Source organism: Ursus americanus, chromosome 35 (assembly GCF_024610735.1).
Source record: "Ursus americanus isolate L20-20 chromosome 35, mUrsAme1.1.p, whole genome shotgun sequence".
Classification (NCBI taxonomy): domain Eukaryota; kingdom Metazoa; phylum Chordata; class Mammalia; order Carnivora; family Ursidae; genus Ursus; species Ursus americanus.
In genome coordinates this window covers 8840660-8857865 of record NC_142161.1, presented here as the reverse complement: position 1 = coordinate 8857865, position 17206 = coordinate 8840660, and the positions used below count along the sequence as shown (strand labels likewise).

General features: G+C 34.0%; 1 long non-coding RNA gene across 4 annotated transcripts in view; it reads right to left on the bottom strand.

The window, feature by feature from the left end:
• Positions 1 to 650: 650 nt before the first annotated feature.
• The window catches only part of LOC123795723 (uncharacterized), an 870146-nt gene continuing 853590 nt past the window's right edge, over positions 651 to 17206 (bottom strand). For 3 of the 4 annotated variants that reach the window (XR_015722996.1, XR_015722994.1, XR_015722989.1), the window contains one exon: positions 651 to 9012. This is a non-coding gene — a long non-coding RNA (uncharacterized LOC123795723). The remainder of the gene's footprint in view (positions 9013 to 17206) is intronic. The other variant, XR_015722993.1, reaches the window with a different exon arrangement.

The following is a 17206-nucleotide window of genomic DNA, read 5'->3' as shown; positions in this document are numbered from 1 at the left end:
AAATCCTTGTTTTTTGGCATGACAAGATTGTCAAAAGCTCAATATTTTTTCTTTCTAAAATATGACCACTTAGTTTTCAGCCTTCCTACATAATTCCACAAATGTCTTCAGGGGGAAAAATGTCCATGAGTCTAGACCCTCCTAGCCTGAATTTTATCTTTATTCTCATTAGAATGCTAGTATCAATTTGGTCTTTGTCCTCTAAAAGTTACCCACTGTTGAAATTTTAATATGCATATATAAAAACTATTTTAACTATTGTAAGTTAATATTATACTGTAAGTTATTAGGCAAAAAAAATTACACAGATGAATGGCAGACTAACAATAGAGTTTTGATCTCAGCAGCATAATTCTTGAAAACTAGCTTTCTGAGAGATATGAATTATGAGTATAGAATTATATATACACTTAATTTTTCTTTGAAGAGATATGAAAAATATTAATATACAGAAGTCCAGAAAAATATGTGTAAATGTATACTATCTCTGAGAATAAAATTGAGGACATACTCTAGCTGAATGAATAAAAGGAAAGAACGGAATGCTAAGACAACAGTATTCTGAAAAGATTAATGAGCAATAAAACTATCAGAACATATAATTTTACACTGTTTTAATAATAGACACGTAAAGGCAAAAGTAATGGTTAAGAGATCAATTTTAATTTTTTAACTTTTAATTTAAATTCTAGTTAATTAACATACAGTGTAATATTAGTTTTATGTGTACAATTTAGTGATTTAACACACATATAACAGCCAGTGCTCATCACAAGTGCTCTCCTTAATCCCCATCACCTATTTCACCCACCGCCCACCCACCTGGTAAACACCAGTTTGCTAAGTGATCAATTTTTAAATCAAAGACATATTACAGGAAAAATTTCCATAATATCAAAACAATTACATCATATAAAGGATACAGAAGTCAAGAGGAAGGTGTAAATTGTGCTTAAAAAACTGTTTCCTGAAGGGAGAACAAAAGGCTTAAAATATATTGAATATTCACAGTGATAAAAAAATAAAGGCAGTTATAGCCATTAAAATTAAAAACAAGACAGATATGCTGCCAATGCTGCCACTGTTGCTGCTGCTGCTTTTTATTAGTATTAAGGTTTCTTTTGGAAATCTTTGTTTATCCCAATAAGGACAAAAACAAAATTGTCTCTAACTGTTGGAAAAAATAAAGTATTAAATTATTTTGTTGACATATTTTTAAAATGAGAATCAACTGAAAAATTACTAGAAATGATCAGTACAAACAGATAAAAGATTTTTTAAACATATGGGAACATACAAATTAATAGCTTTGCAGCATACCAGAAATAAACCAACACTGTTAATTGGAGGAAAAGGTTAAGCATTACAGAAAGAAAAAAAATAAAACAAATGAACTTTATAATAAATGTAACAGAACCATTTCATAAATATATACATTTATTAAAGGATTTTAAAGATAATATAGACAAATGGAGAGACCTAGCATTATACTGAAAAAATTGTATGAAGTCAATATTGTGACAATAAATCAGCTTGTGATTGATGATTCCATATGGTCAATTCAATTTAAGAATTTGTTGAATAGCTTGACAAACGGATTTAAAGTTCATCTGTGATTTATCAAAACCATCCAATTGAAAGGAAAGACTAAGTAAAGAAATCAGTAAAGTATCAATAAAGCTACAGTTTTAAATAACAACAACAAACTCTAGACAAAATAAAACACAAAAAACCGGATTTTAGTATAAGAATTATTTAGTATAAGATTTTAGTATAAGAATACAACGTGAAAATGAAAAAGAAATACCAAAAACAGCATGCATAGTTGAAAATCTCGTGTATAGGAAAGACAGCATTTTGAATCCTTTGGGACATGCTGGCATGCCCCAATGTGTGATTCCTGTAACAGCAAAAGTAAACAAGATTATTTTATGTGGTTTGGAGAATAATACAAATTTTAAAAATCGTTTGTTATTTTAACTGACATAAGAAATTTATATAACAAGTGCCTCAACTCACCTACCCCCCCCCAAAAATCATAAGCATTATAATTTAACACACGGATATATTAAGGAAATTAAGTTAAATCTGATTTAGATAAATTACTGTGTAAATGACATACAAATATATTAAAATGGTGAAACTGTCTACAATGATGTTTTAAAATACTGGCAATATTTATTAAAGATGCTATAATGTTTGAAGAAATTTTTAGTTAGGTACATGATTCAGAGTGTATAAAATAAGTTCCAGAAGCAATAAATTTCAAATTATTAATAATATACTACAAACTAATAAATACAGGACAGTCTTTTTAAAGTCTTGGGAAAAGATAATGTTTTTAGACAGATTTGAAACTCATTAGCTATACAGAAAAATATTGCCAGATTTTACCACAAAAACCTTTATATATATCATCTGAAAAAAAATCGTGAGCATAGTCAAAAAATAATTATTTTATCCCAGTTTTATATTTACCACATGTAGACAGAAGAATGATTAACTGCTGTGTTATTTAAAGAGTTCTATAAATGAAGACATAGATAATTAACCAAATGGAAATATGGGCAAAGGCTATGAAAAGGTTATTCACAACAAAATGTAAATAATAGTCATACAAAAAGTATCATGCTATACGTATGACAAAAAATGCAAACCAAAATAATAAGATACTATTTCACTAATATTAGAAAACATTACATTCTTAACACGTTAGGAATAATGTGGAAACGTATTTTAATACAATGTTAATAGATAGGTTAGATTATTATATACAAAACAAAAGATCTTAAATTCATATATAAAATTGTTTTTGGAAGCTAGAGTGGTTGTACAAACCCAGGGATTTAACTTTTTACTTCATACATCAGGGTACTTCTGAAAAGGAGAATTTTTTTTTTTCAATTAGAATGTTAAAAGCGACAACAGATATCATGTCTGGTTTCTCATCTCATGGAAAATTTTCCGTATTTTATCATTAAGTGTGATATTACTTGTAGGTTTTTATAGATGCTCTTTATCAGGTTGAGGGAGTTCCCTTCTGTTCCTAACTTGAGTGTTTTTATAATGGAACTTGGTGGTGGTGTATTTTTTCAAGCACTCTTCTGCATCTATTGATAAGACTTTCTACTTCTTTAATTCTATTAATATGGTGTATACATTGAATGTTTTTCACATGTTCAGTTAATCTTGAAAACTGGAATAAACACCAGAAGGCGATAGTGTCTAAACCTTTCAGTATGGTATGGGATTCAGTTTACTATTGTTTTGAGGATGTTTATATCAATATTCATAAGGGATATTCATCTGTCATTGTTGTTACTTTTCCTAATTTCTTCTGAGATTTCTTCTTTGACCCATTCATTACTCTGGAGTGTGTTATTGGAAGGAATAATATCCCCTCCAAAAAGATCTATTGAAATGTATCTAACACCTGCTATCACAGAATATGACCTTATTAGGAAATAGAGTTGCAGCAGAGGTAATTAGTTAAAATAAGATCATAGAGGAATAAGGGTGGGCCCCTAATCTAAGATGCCCAGTGTCCTTATGAGAAGACAGGCATGTGAAAACAGACTCATGAGGGGGTGCCTGGGTGGCTCAGTCAGTTAAGCATCTGCCTTCGTCTCAAGTCAGGAGTCCGGGGTCCTGGGATCTAGCCCCGCATGTTGGCTCCCTGCTCAGCGGGGGACCTTCTTCTCCCTCTCCCTCTGTCACTCCCTCGGCTTGTGCTCTCTTTCTCCCAAAACAAATAAATCTTTAAAAAACAAAAAGACAAAAACAAACAAAAAGACTCATAAGGACAATGCCCTGTAACAATAAAGCACTGATTGGAGATACGTAGCTACAATTCAAGAAACATCAAAGATTGCCAGGAAACCGTCATTAAACTAGGGAGGGGCAAGGAAGGATTCCCCTGCTGGTTTCACAGGGAGTATGGCCCTGCCAACACCTTGATTTCAGACTTCCAGTCTCTAGACTGTGACGCAAAAACTTCTATTGTTTTGTGACACTGTTACAGCAGCTGTAAAAACCAATACAGAGTGTTGTTCATTTATTTTTACAAATTTATTGAGGAAAAGTTGATAAATAGAACTACATATTTAAAGATACAGTGTGATGATTTGATAGGCATATATATTATAAAATAATTAAGATCAAAATAATTAATACATCCATCATCTCACATAGTTAACTCATGTGTGTGTATGCATGCTTGCCTGTATGTGTGTGGTAAGAACACGTGATCTACTCTTAGCAACTTTCCAGCATAGAATACTGTATTACTAACTGTAATCATTGTTCTGTACGTTAGATCACCTGGACATTCTTATAACTGAAAGTTGGTACCCTTCACCTGTATTTCCCCATTTCTTCCTCCCCTCAGCTCCTGGCAACCATCATTCTATCTTCTGTTTCTATGAAATTGGCTATTATTATTATTTCACACAAAATAATACCGTACAATATTTGTCTTTGGCTTTATTTAGCATAACAACCTCCACGTTCACCATGTCGTCTCAATTTTTTTTATAGTTAATATTCCATTTCATATATAGACCACATTTTCTTTATTCACTCAGTGAAGGGCAGTTCGGTTGTTTTCATACCTTGGCTGTAATTCGTGTCCTCTAATGAACTGCAGTGCAGAAATTAGAGATTCTGATTTCATTTACTCTGTATACATTCCCAGCAGTGGCATTGTTGGATCATAATTCCACATTTGTGAAATTTTCGAGTTCTCTTCTTACTAATTTTTAATTTAATTCCATTTGTTCACAGAACATGCTTTTAATAATTTCAGTCTTTTGAAATTTACTGAGAGTAGTTTTGTGACCTATCATATGGTCCGCTCTGGAGAGTGTTTCATTCATACTTGATTAGAATGTGTATTTTGCTATTGTTGGGTGGAGTGTTACAAGATCTCTTGTAGTTCCAGTTGCTTTTCTTCTAATTCCTGTCTGATCTTTTATCTAGTTTTTCTATCCACTATTGAAAGTGGGGTAGTGATGTCTTCAACCAGTATTGGTAGACTTGCTATTTCTCCTCTCAAATCTGTCAGTTGTTTAATGTATTTTGGGGCTCTCTTGTTAGGTGTATATGTTTATAATTGTTCTCCATTTTCAGTGTATTCATCCTTTTATCATTACGTAATGTCCTTCTTTGCTTCTCATAACAGTTTTTGTCCTGAAGTCTCTTCTGTTGGATAGTGGTATAGCAACACAAGCTCTCTTTTTAGTTACTGTTTCTATAGCATATTTTTTTTCCATCCTTGTTCTTTCAGCCTATTTGTGCCATTGAAATTAAAGTGAATCTTTTGTAGACAGCATATAGTATATTCATCAAATGGTTGCAGCTAATAAAAATTACTCAGGAACATTTTATATTCAATTTTATAAATGTCTGTATTGTTGGAATGTTTTAGTCAGCATCGATTACATTTATAGCAGGAAAATTAAAGATACTATTATTAAAATAAATAGCTTCTAAAATGCGTGAAGTGATGAAAGCAAGGCAACATAATATAGATAGCAAATGTTTGGAAAACAAAGAGAAAAAGCATGGATGCAGGGCGAGAGCAGCAAAGAAAATGACAGATGTTGAGACCAAGTGTTCACATTAAAGCAGACATCCTCTGCTGTTGACTAATGCCAAGGGGAGCCCTTTGTGGGGGTCTTCAAAAGTAAATTTTTGGAATGTGAACAGATCTGCCACCTGGCCAGTGACAACGAAAACTTACTACCTATAGTGATTAGAATCATGGGCATATGTGTTCTGTATCTGTAAGATGTTATTGGAGTCAGAAACGTTTGTTATGCATCTGTTTTTTTTTTTTCCCCATTCCATTTCATAACTGCTAAAGATCTTAAGGACCTAGGTAGACTTTAAAACCTGTGAAGAGTTTGGTATTCCACATGGGAAAAATTAAACAGATAGGAGTTTCTAGCCTTCTTTCTATGTATTTATAATAGCAAAATAACCCTGAGTTATCATAGGATCCTTAATGAAGAAGAAAGATCTGAAAATATGTATCTATTGACTATCTGTCTAAAAGCCCAGATATTTTGTTCTTTTTGCTGTTAGGTTGCATACTTAATCTTATCACTGTCTTTTACCATTTTGATACAAAGGTTGTCTCGGATTAGTCTTTAAGAAAATGTTATCTTTAATTTTATTTCCTCTGTGTATTAATTAATGACATTTTTAACTTTGGAATTAAAGGGCGATGGACAAAAGATAGAAATATGAAATTTTCTCTTATCTGATAGTAAAAATTCCCAGAAGTTGTCTTGTAATAGATATATAATCATTAGTGAATAAAATGTGTTATTGACCATTAAGAAAACAACGGTAAATTTTACTTTTATTTTAAAAAATTTTTTCCCCAAGTTTTTATTTAAATTCCAGTTAGTTAACATACAATGTAACATTAGTTTCAGGTGTAGGTAAATTTAATTTTTAAAATTATGGAATACTTAAAACACATAAAAAGTCATAAGCAATATATGACAAATATCCATATGCTCACTATCCTAATTGAAATACAATTTTTTAACTCAGGAGTTTTTAAACAAAGAAACAGGACATTGCAGTAAACATTGAAGTTCTTTCTGTTCCTCTCCTCAGGCATCTTCCACACCATTCTTGGAGGAAAATGTTCTGATTATCCTTGTGTATACTCATCCAGTCCTAATGTATATATAAAAAAAATATCTATATATACACACACATATAATTGAATATATCACTTGAATTAAATATATATATTGGATTGACATATGTATCAATTGAACTGAACATATATATCAATTGAATTGAATATATATATATTTACATAAACAGTGTAATGTACATTTTGGGAACTTAATTTTTTTTCACTCGAAAACTTTGTTTTCAAAATCTGTCCGTGTTGTATGCTTCTATTTAAATATGACAGATTAAATACACATATATAGCTTTGTTTCCTCCTTAAACTCCAGAAAAATTTTAGTAAAGAAATACACTCAAAGAAAAAAAGGGAATGTAACTTGGGGTAATAGCAAAGAGAGTGAGGCAAAATAACATGGGTTTAAGTAGAGCAACCTGGAGAAAGCTAAAACTTAAGGCTGCAGGACAACGGAAGAAGGGAAGACCAATGATTCATTAGAATCATTGAACAGTATATCAAAAACTAATATACCGTACGTTAGCTAATTGGATTTAAATTTAAAAATATATATATATATATGTATGTAGTTTAAAAAAAAAAAAAAGAAAGGAAATCCAAAAGAAGGAGTTCTTTTTATGAAGCAAAATCCTAGTACCGTGTACCTCAGTAAGTAGGGACTTAGGCTGAAATGAGATGACAGGATGAGGACCCCTGTAAACAGCCAATTAATTGCCTCATCTCATGGTCCATCCAAGGTCCCCAAGAGATTAATATCCTTCACCACTACAGGGATTGGAGGACGGGTAAGGGACTGATTATAAAGAGGCTTCCAAAAAGAATTTTTAGAGTGAAAAGAAGACTCCTACACAATACTAGGTTGCTAGACACATGATTCCATCTTTTTTTAACTTGTACACCACAAATGGGGAAAACAGCAACAATAACATAATTATAGTCTGGTTTTAGGGTACACAGGGTGGAATGCAGACTGTGCCAAATGAATGTTACAAATATCAACTATAATCTTAAGAGGGCAGAGAAAAAGCTGATGTAAGTAACTTTGGAGAGCAGTGTTTTAACTGGCTATTTTACGACTGGATGCAAAAGATTTAACATAAATACCACACTCTCATTTATTAGAGCATTTCCGAAATTACTTTACACGTATACTAGGATTGAACAAATAAGTAAATAAATCTTAGTTAATGGAAATCAGGTTTCTCATCCTCAGAGAAAGGAAGAAAAGCTAGAATGAACCCTGTGGTTCTGGAGGAATCAGTGTTGGAGATATCAATATGAGCTCATGTTCACTTTGATATTTATACAGATACACAAATACAGAAATAAATCTAGATGTGTGTGGGAGTGTATTCATGGGTTAGTAGATACCATATATTTCCTAGATTTCTCAACTGAGAAAGCCTAGACTCAGCAATTTCTTGCAGAGATGGTTGAGTTTAGTACTGTGGAAGCAAAAGTACAACATGAGACAAGTATCTTGCATTGCCAAAAAGTAAGGAGGTGCTAAAAAACAAAACAAAAAACAAAGACACAGAGCCAACCTTAAGAACCTCCCACTGGCAAAATCTGGAACAATTTGATCAACAAAACAAAGGCAGTTTTATATATCCAATAATAGCCATAAATGCATACTGATTAAATGATAAATGATTAAATGAATAAATAAGGAGGAAGAGATAAACATTCCTGTTAGAGGAAATCCAAATAATACACATAGATAACTTTCACCTCTTCTTACCTAAAAATAGAAAACAAAACTCCATAACCTCAGTCTAATAGTGAGAAAACTTTAGTCAAATTGAACTGAGGGATAGTTTACAAAATACCTGATTAGTATTCTTCAAAAGTGTCAAGGTCATGAAAAACATGGAAAAACTGAGAAATGACCCCAGAGAAGAGGACATCGGTGAGACTAATGCATGACTGCATGATGTCTAAATGCACTGTGGTATCCTTAGATTCTGAAACAGTAAAAAACAGTAGTTGAAAAACTGGCACTATCTAAATGATTGTTTATTTATTAGTGCTGTTTCAATGTTACTGAGCTAGTAGTACAGTACCATTTTTTTTTTCAGTTTTGGGAAATAGACTATGTTTTGTATATTGTTAACATTAGAGGAATCTGGGTGAAGAATATATAAAAATCTCTGTACCACCTTTGCAACTTTTTTGTAATTCTGAAATTATCTCAAAGTAACATGAATGAATATATTTAAAGTGTTGGTGGGAGAAAAGCAGTGCTGGGAGTTGTAGTATTAAATAGGGAAATTAGGGAAGTACTTACCACGAAGTGGCATTTGCATAAGGACCTGTTTGTGGAAAGGAATAAGTCCTGTAGAGATCTGGGAAGAAATAAATGTCAGAAAAGCAGTGAGCTCTTTCTGTCTGGAGTGAAGTTAGAAGGGGGAGAGCAATATTAAATTGTACCCATGAATAAGAGTGTGGAACAAATCATATAAAGCCTTATAGGAAATGGCTTGGGGTTTTTTGGGTGTGGGGAGGGGGAGAGTTTTATCTTGGGAAATAGCAGGCCAGTAGAGGGCTTACAGTAGAAAAGCAATATAACCAGACTTTATATATTTTTTGGGTCTTTTTAAAAAGATTTATTTATTTTTAGAGAGAGAGTGTGACAGCATGAGTGGGGGAAGGAGCAGAGGGAAAGGGAGAGAGAGAATCTCATGCAGACTCCCCCTGAGCCCAGAGCCTGAGGCGGGGCTCAGTCTCATGACCCTCAGATCATGACCTGAGCCTGAATCAAGAGTCAGATGCCTAACTGACAAGCCACCCAGGCACCCCTTGAGTTTTTATTTAAATTCAGTTAGTTAACATACAATGTAATATTAGTTTCAGGTGTACCATATAGTGATTCAACCCTTCCATACAACACCTAGCACTCACCACCACAAGTGCACTCCTTAATCCCCAACACCTATTTAACCTACTATTGACTGATGAATGAATAAAGAAGATGTGGTGTAGATATACACAATGGAATATTACATATCCATGAAGAGGAATGAAATCTTCCTATTTGCAATGATGCGAATGGAGCTAGAGACTATTATGGTAAATGAAATAAGTCAGTCAAAGGAAGACAACTATCATATGATTTCACTCATATGTGGGATTTAAGAAACAAGACGAATGAGCAAAGGGATAACCAGACCTCAGAGTTCTAAAGTATTCTTCTGACTATTCTGGTTAGAACAGAGTATAAACAGGTAAGAGGAGATGAGGAAACAGGAGACTGCTACACTGATCCAGACGAGAGATGGCATTTTGGAAGTGGGGTTGCTGATGTAGGTCACGAGAAGCAGCCAGATTTTGTCTATGTATGTATATGAATATATTGAAGATAGAGCCAACAGAAGTAGTTTCTGGACAAAAGGTGGATTGCAAATGAAAACGAGAAGCAGAGGATAATGTCAATATTTTTGGCTGAAGCAATAAAAAGTGAAGAACTGGCATTCACCAAGACAGAGAAGTCTTTGCGAGTGAACAGGATTTTGAAGGAACATTTTAAGGTTAATTTTGAACACGTTACATCTGAAATGATCATTACAGTTCTGGTTGGAGTTGTATAAATTCTATAGTAGCCTACGATTTATATTTCAGGGGAGAGTCCCAGATTCGAGATCTATATTCTCAGGTTTTTAAAAATACATAAATGTCATTTAAAAGGTTGGTGTTAAATGTGTTGACCAAGAGAATTAGCATGAATAAAGACAAGGCGTTCTAATGCTTAGTCCCTGGGTACACTGAAGTTAAGATGATGGGGATTTGAAGAAGAACCAGGAGAGGAGACTAAGACAAAACAAGTCTAATAGGAGGGAATGCAGAAGGAATAGAATGCTTGAATCCAAGTGAGAATGTACATCCGGGAAGGAAAGACTGCTCTGTTCAGTTATTGGTAGGTTGTGTACAGTGATAACCACTAGATTGCGGGGGTCACTGCTGACCTAGATTAAGAACCATTTCTATGGGGGTGCCTGGGTGGCACAGCGGTTAGGCTTCTGCCTTCGGCTCAGGGTGTGATCCCGGCATTACAGGATCGAGCCCCACATCAGGCTCCTCCGCTATGAGCCTGCTTCTTCCTCTCCCACTCCTCCTGCTTGTGTTCCCTCTCTCGCTGGCTGTCTCTGTCTCTGTTGAATAAATAAATAAAATCTTTAAAAAAAAAAAAAGAACCATTTCTGTGGATTTGTGTGGGCCAAACTCCTGATGAAATAGGATTTAAAGGAAAATAGGAAAAGAATTAAACTGTGAGTACAGAAATGTCTACATTTACTCTATACATATTTGTTACCTAAAATGTCACATTAACATGATTATTTCTCTCAAAAACAGTAAAAAAAAAAAAAAATCTCCAAGTACTTTAAGAGCTTTCTAAAAATAATGCTCCTGGAATTGGATTGCAGATAAATGATCCTTCATTTTTAATGAAAACACTAATCTAAACAGTGATTCCAAAGTCACTAAATAAAGTAGAAAGATTTGATAAACTCTTACGTTTAAGTTTAAGGTTGATGCTTAACTTGAAGCCCTATTGAAAAAGCAGTTTTTAAATATTTTCGTTTATTTATTGGAGAGAGAGATAGAAAGCGAGCAAGAGCAAGGGGAGAGGCAGAGGGAAAAGCAGACTCCCCACTGAGCAGGGAGCACTACATGGGACTTGATCCCAGGACCCTGGGATCGTGACCTGAGCCAAAGGCAAACGCTTAACTGACTGAGCCACCCAGGCACCCCTGAAAAAGTATTTTTACTGAAGTAGATAGCAAATATGAGGTCTGTCTTGGTCCAATTCACAATTTATATATAACTTTGATAGGTTGACTATTGTAGTAGTGGAAGGAGAAGAATAAAGTGAAAATAAGTTAACTTCAAACAATAATTGAATTTTGCAAATATAGCCAATGGCATATATGACACATATCATGTGACAATGACATTTAATTTCAATAACATATCCATTTTATATATCTCAAATATTTATTTTAAAATATTGACTCAAGGGGGAACCTGGGTGGCTCAGTCAGTTAAGCGTCTGCCTTAGACTCAAGTCATGATCCCAGGTTCAAGCACTGTGTGCGGCTTCCTGCTTAGGGTAGAGTCTGCTTCTTCCTCTGCCTCTACTCCATCCCCCAGCTTGTGCTCTCACTCTCTCTGTCTCTCTCTCTCAAATAGATAAATAAAATCTTGTTAAAAAAAATGACTCAAAAACAATTAGATGGGTATTTCAAAACCATTTCAAATGCTAAGCTTCTTTATTTCATTTTTTAAAACTATCCATTGGTTGCTAAAAAGCTGAGATCAGAGTTCTAATATAATCCTTACAATATTCGTCAAATCAAGGTTATCTCCTTTTCAGATGCAAAATAGGATATTGCTCCCATTATCATGGTGCTAATGAATTCCATATAAGTAAAGTTGAAAGTTAAGACATTTTGTGAAATATTAAAAGCAATAATATAACAATTTTGAAGCATTAAAAGTTTGGAATCTCAAACTTTCACATTGAAAATATATGTAAGTAAAATATATTAATGTATTAATAACATATGTTAGCACCTCATGTCGCTAAAGCATCATATTTGGTCAAGATACATTATAATGTTTACTTATTTTTACCAGGGAAAGCTGGGTCAAAGATTGAGAAATGACTAAGGTACTTCCCTCGCTAAGTCTAATAAATACACAGTTGTTTGTACATATCTTAACTGTTCTGTTTTTATCTTAATGATTCATTTACTTAACCAGAGTTGATTTATAAAATGAGGCAAGGAAATTTTTTTTCATTCCTTGGCTGTACTGAGGGGATTAACTTCAATCACATGAACTCACTTATGAGCTAATCCTCATACCAAATATACTAACAGCACCATTCTCAAAAGGACTGAATGCTGGACAGCTCCAATGAGCCATGCTTGTCAGGATGTGATTGCTATGTGTTAGGAAATAAAGCAGGTCAGGAGAAGGAATGCGTTAACAACATATTGACATACACATGAAAATCACACAATGTTTTAATAACTATATAGATAGAGATCCTTAATATTGTATATGCCTTGTTACAGATGTATTTGTATTCCAGATGCTGCATATAATAATTACCATGGACCTGTTAACACTAAGCAGCATTTTAAAATTATTTTGAAAAGAAAATTTAGTGGGTTATTGAAAACCACCATTATGAACAGAAAAATGCACAGCTTTACAATGATGTGTGTGATTGTGTGTGTGTGTGCATACACACACACACACATTTTTCCCCAGAAAATTCAAGAAATGATGGAAAAACAAAAGCCGATTTCATGAAACACACATTACTTTGGCATCAATGCTTCGGTAATTCCTGATGTTTCTCCTGACAGTTACTCAGATTGTTGCAATGAAGACTGTATGTTTGATTATTTGGATACCTGTCATGCATAACTGGAGGGCGGCTGTAAAAAACAGGATTAATCAAAGTAGGATTATAATTTTCTGCAACACCTGTTTCGACCAGCTGCCTCTGATTGTAGATTCTATTCCTCTAGTCCTCCCAAATTACACAATAAAGCAATTTAGAAATCAGTGGAGAGTCCAGTGTCACGGTGCCAGAATGGAAGTCAAACATTAGAGCAGAGGAACCTTTGAGCTACCTGATTTAATTTGTTTAGATTATTCCAGAAAGAGAAGAGCAAGCAGATGATACAGTATATTCAAATAACTAAAAAAAGTTTTTGTTTTAAAATTTTTATGCCATTTGCTTCTTTCTTGTTAGATAAAATTTGAGTTAAGAAGCAACTTTGATTACCTGTGATTACTAGTGAAGCGTGCAACACATTTTAGTCCTGAAGAAGGTGTTGCTGGGGAAACAGTGTAACAGATATATAACATACTCAAGTTTCCGTCTACCTAGACATGTCAGAAAACAATGAGTGAAGAGGTTAAGTAAGATTTCTTATGTAAAGAGCATATTGCTTGTGTTTGGGCCACACTGAAATGCATGCAGTACCACAAGGAGCATATCTTTGGCTTTTGACATATGGCACAACTGAAGCTTCACTGTCACAAATAACTTAAAGTATATTCAAATATATTGAAGATTTCTGCCGTATGTATGTGATTGGTATTGTATTATATATATTATTCATGTTTCTATTATGTGTGTATGTAAAAAGAAAACATGTATATGAGAGTGGCAGAAGTAATATTTATATATTTTAACTTCAAAAATTTTACACACATCAATTTAATGTACTTTTACATGCCATAATGTTAAAATGTCAACCTTCAATGTATCTTGTTTACTGGTTTCTTTGAGTTTCATATCTTAATTTGGAAGGAAAATATTCTCAAGTGTACAAACCTACTCTTCAATTCTGAAACCATATTCATATTCTTCCCTATACTTTAAAATATGGACTAATATAATTAAGGCTCTTTTAATATGATAAAAATGCTAATTATTTAGTTAACCAAAACAATGATTGGCAAAGAGATAGATACATTCAGCCACTGAGCTAAGAAGATTTTACTTTAGCTCATTAGATTAGTATTCAGTATGGCTTCTATTACAAAACTAGCCTTCCTTTTTGTTTATTAGTCTCAAAGGATGAAAATGAAGAATTGTCCTCAACATAAATGATTTTAGGATTCTTCCTTGTTCCCCATAGTCACAAGTAATGTGAACTATGAATTCAGTCAGGTGTGAATTGAAAAGAGAGTTGCAATTGAAAATGTAATTTAGAACAAAATTCAGAAAACAGTTTTTAGCTCTATTTTTAAATTAAATTGATATAATTTTAGTTGTGGAAGTTTTCTAGTTCATTTTTAAGATGAAGAATTTGAACTCTATTATATACTTTTATAGAAACTTCTGTAAATTAATTTTAAATAATTGGTATAAGTAACAGAGCATAACTGAAACTAACTTTTTTTTTCCAATGGGGAATTAGTATCATAATATGTTTGGACCTTTTTAGACAGCATCTATTTTGCCTAGTTGTTAATTATATAATTGCCTTAGGGAAAATCATGGGGTGTAATGGAAAGAGAACTGCACCCAAAGTTGTAAGATCTCATTTCTTGGTTTCCCCTTTTACCTTGGTATTCATTCAGTATATGTCCCACAATATTTGGTGAGTGCGTTTCATGTGCAATGTTCTTCCTCAAGGCAATTTGCACACGTGCATACGTGTGTGTGGGTGTACGTAGGTGTGTGTTATTGAATTAATGCACAGTAATATATCTAGATGCAACTCTTAAGAATCTTCATGCTCTATTCAGGGACCCCTGGAAAGAGAGACTATGTTAAGTGAGTTTCCAGAGTAATACATAAAGGAAATGAAGTGCAGACTATTGGGGGTGTGGGTGAAAGAGAACCCCTGTAGGATGCACACCATCCTGTCGTTGATTATATTTTCTTCATATATTTGTCATATATTGCGTAATGCATGGGGTTTGGTACTGCGAAATAAAAATGACAGCACACAGTAGATTAGTGCTAATACAGCTTGTTAAAGCTCAAACAGGAGGATCTAAATTGCGATAGACACATCTGTCGGCTAGCTCATTCCTACATTCTCAAAAAGAGTAACTGCAGAATTTCTCTACTTTCAAGTTTGTTACCAAAAATGCCATTACTTCCTCTCAGCACTCTCAGGAAATCACATTCTTTTCAGTTTAAGAAAATTAAGATCTGTAAGGCAATTCTTCAAATTCTTAGAATTCTCATGCTGTGCTCATGTAATTATGTTTCTATAATTTCCAGGTTTTTAAACTTAATCTAGTATAGAACCCCATTTTTTTTAAAGATTTTATTTATTTATGTGTCAGAGAGACAGCCAGCGAGAGAGGGAACACAAGCAGGGGGAGTGGGAGAGGAAGAAGCAGGCTCATAGCGGTGGAGCCTGATGTGGGGCTCGATCCCAGAACGCCGGGATCACGCCCTGAGCCGAAGGCAGACGCTTAACGACTGTGCCACCCAGGCGCCCCAGAATCCCATTTTTTAAAAGTACCTCTGATAACAGAAAAGCTCAATTTTTCTTATTCCTCAAAAATTTTAGGTTCTGGTCAGGCTTTCTCCAATACTGTCTTTTTTGTTGTTGAGTGTATGTGTGTTCAATTTATTATGGTAAGATATATAACATAAAATCTACCATTTTAACTATTTTAAAATATACCGTTCAGTGGCATGAAATACATGCACATTGTCGTGCAACCATCCCCACCGTCCAAGCTGGCTTTAGAGCGATTTCATCATCCCAAACTGAAATTCTGTACCCATTAACAATAACTCCCAATTCTCTTCTCTCAGGCCCCGGCAACCACTCTACTTTCTGCCTCTGTGAATTTTACTAGTCTAGGTACCTCATATAAGTGGAATCTTACAATATTTGTACTCTTGCATCTGGATTATTTCACTTGGCATACTGTCTTCAAGGTTCATCTATGCCTAGCAAGTATCAAAATTTCTTTCCTTTTTAAGGCTCAATAATATTCCATTGTGTGCGCACACCACATTTTGGTTATTCATTCATCATTGGACAATTGAGATGATTCTACCTTTTGGCCATCGTGAATAATGCCACTATGAACATGGGTGTACAAATATTGCTTAAAACCCCGATTTCATTTTTTGGGGTATATACCTAGAAGTGGAATTGCTAGATCATACAGTAATTCTATCTTTAATTTTTTGAGGAATCTCTGTATCAAATCTACAGTGACAGCACCACTTCACATTCCCACCAGCAATGCATGATTTCCTCGCACGATTCCAATTTCTCCACATCCTTGCTAACATTGGTTATTGTCCACTATTTTATTTTTAATGATAGCCCTCCAAATGTGTGTGAAGTGGTCTGCAATACTTCTTGACACAAATTTTGTTGATTTTGATGTCCACTTAGGTGATCTTTTAAAATAGCTTTCTTTTTAGCTCCTTCCAAAGATCTTTTTTACCCTCCTTCCTTAGCTGCCCACGTTGATGCTCCTGGTCATTATCAGTGCCTACAACCCCTACGTGATCTGAATCTAACCATCCCAGTCTCTGGCCTCCACCTCTGGCCTTTTCAGTTCACTCCTAGTATCTCAGCTTCTAAACTCCCATGACCGTACTGGACCTATAATTTATTGATTCTAACATCTTTGCCCTGTTCTTAATCCCCCACAGAGCCTCCCTCTTTGCCTTCTCTATCTTCAGTTTCACTGATAATCATGTTATTTACGGTGTACATAATTCACTAACTTGACCATTTGCTTTGTAGTTCTCTCTTAGCAAAGCCAAAATGCCGAAAATCGAACACTATGCCTACTACTCAGTGACTGCATCTGAAAAGTTAAACGTGACCGGGTTAAAACATATGATCATATCTTCTGGTCTGACTTCAGATTTGCAAATTTTAATTTCAAGTGGACCATTAAAGTTACCTTTCAAACCATTTGATTTCTTGTTCATTTGTTCTTTTATCCTCCTAGATGAGTATCTCGTTAACTTATCCTCTTTTTCCTCAATTTTCCAATATTGGCCTGTCTTTACTCACACTCAAC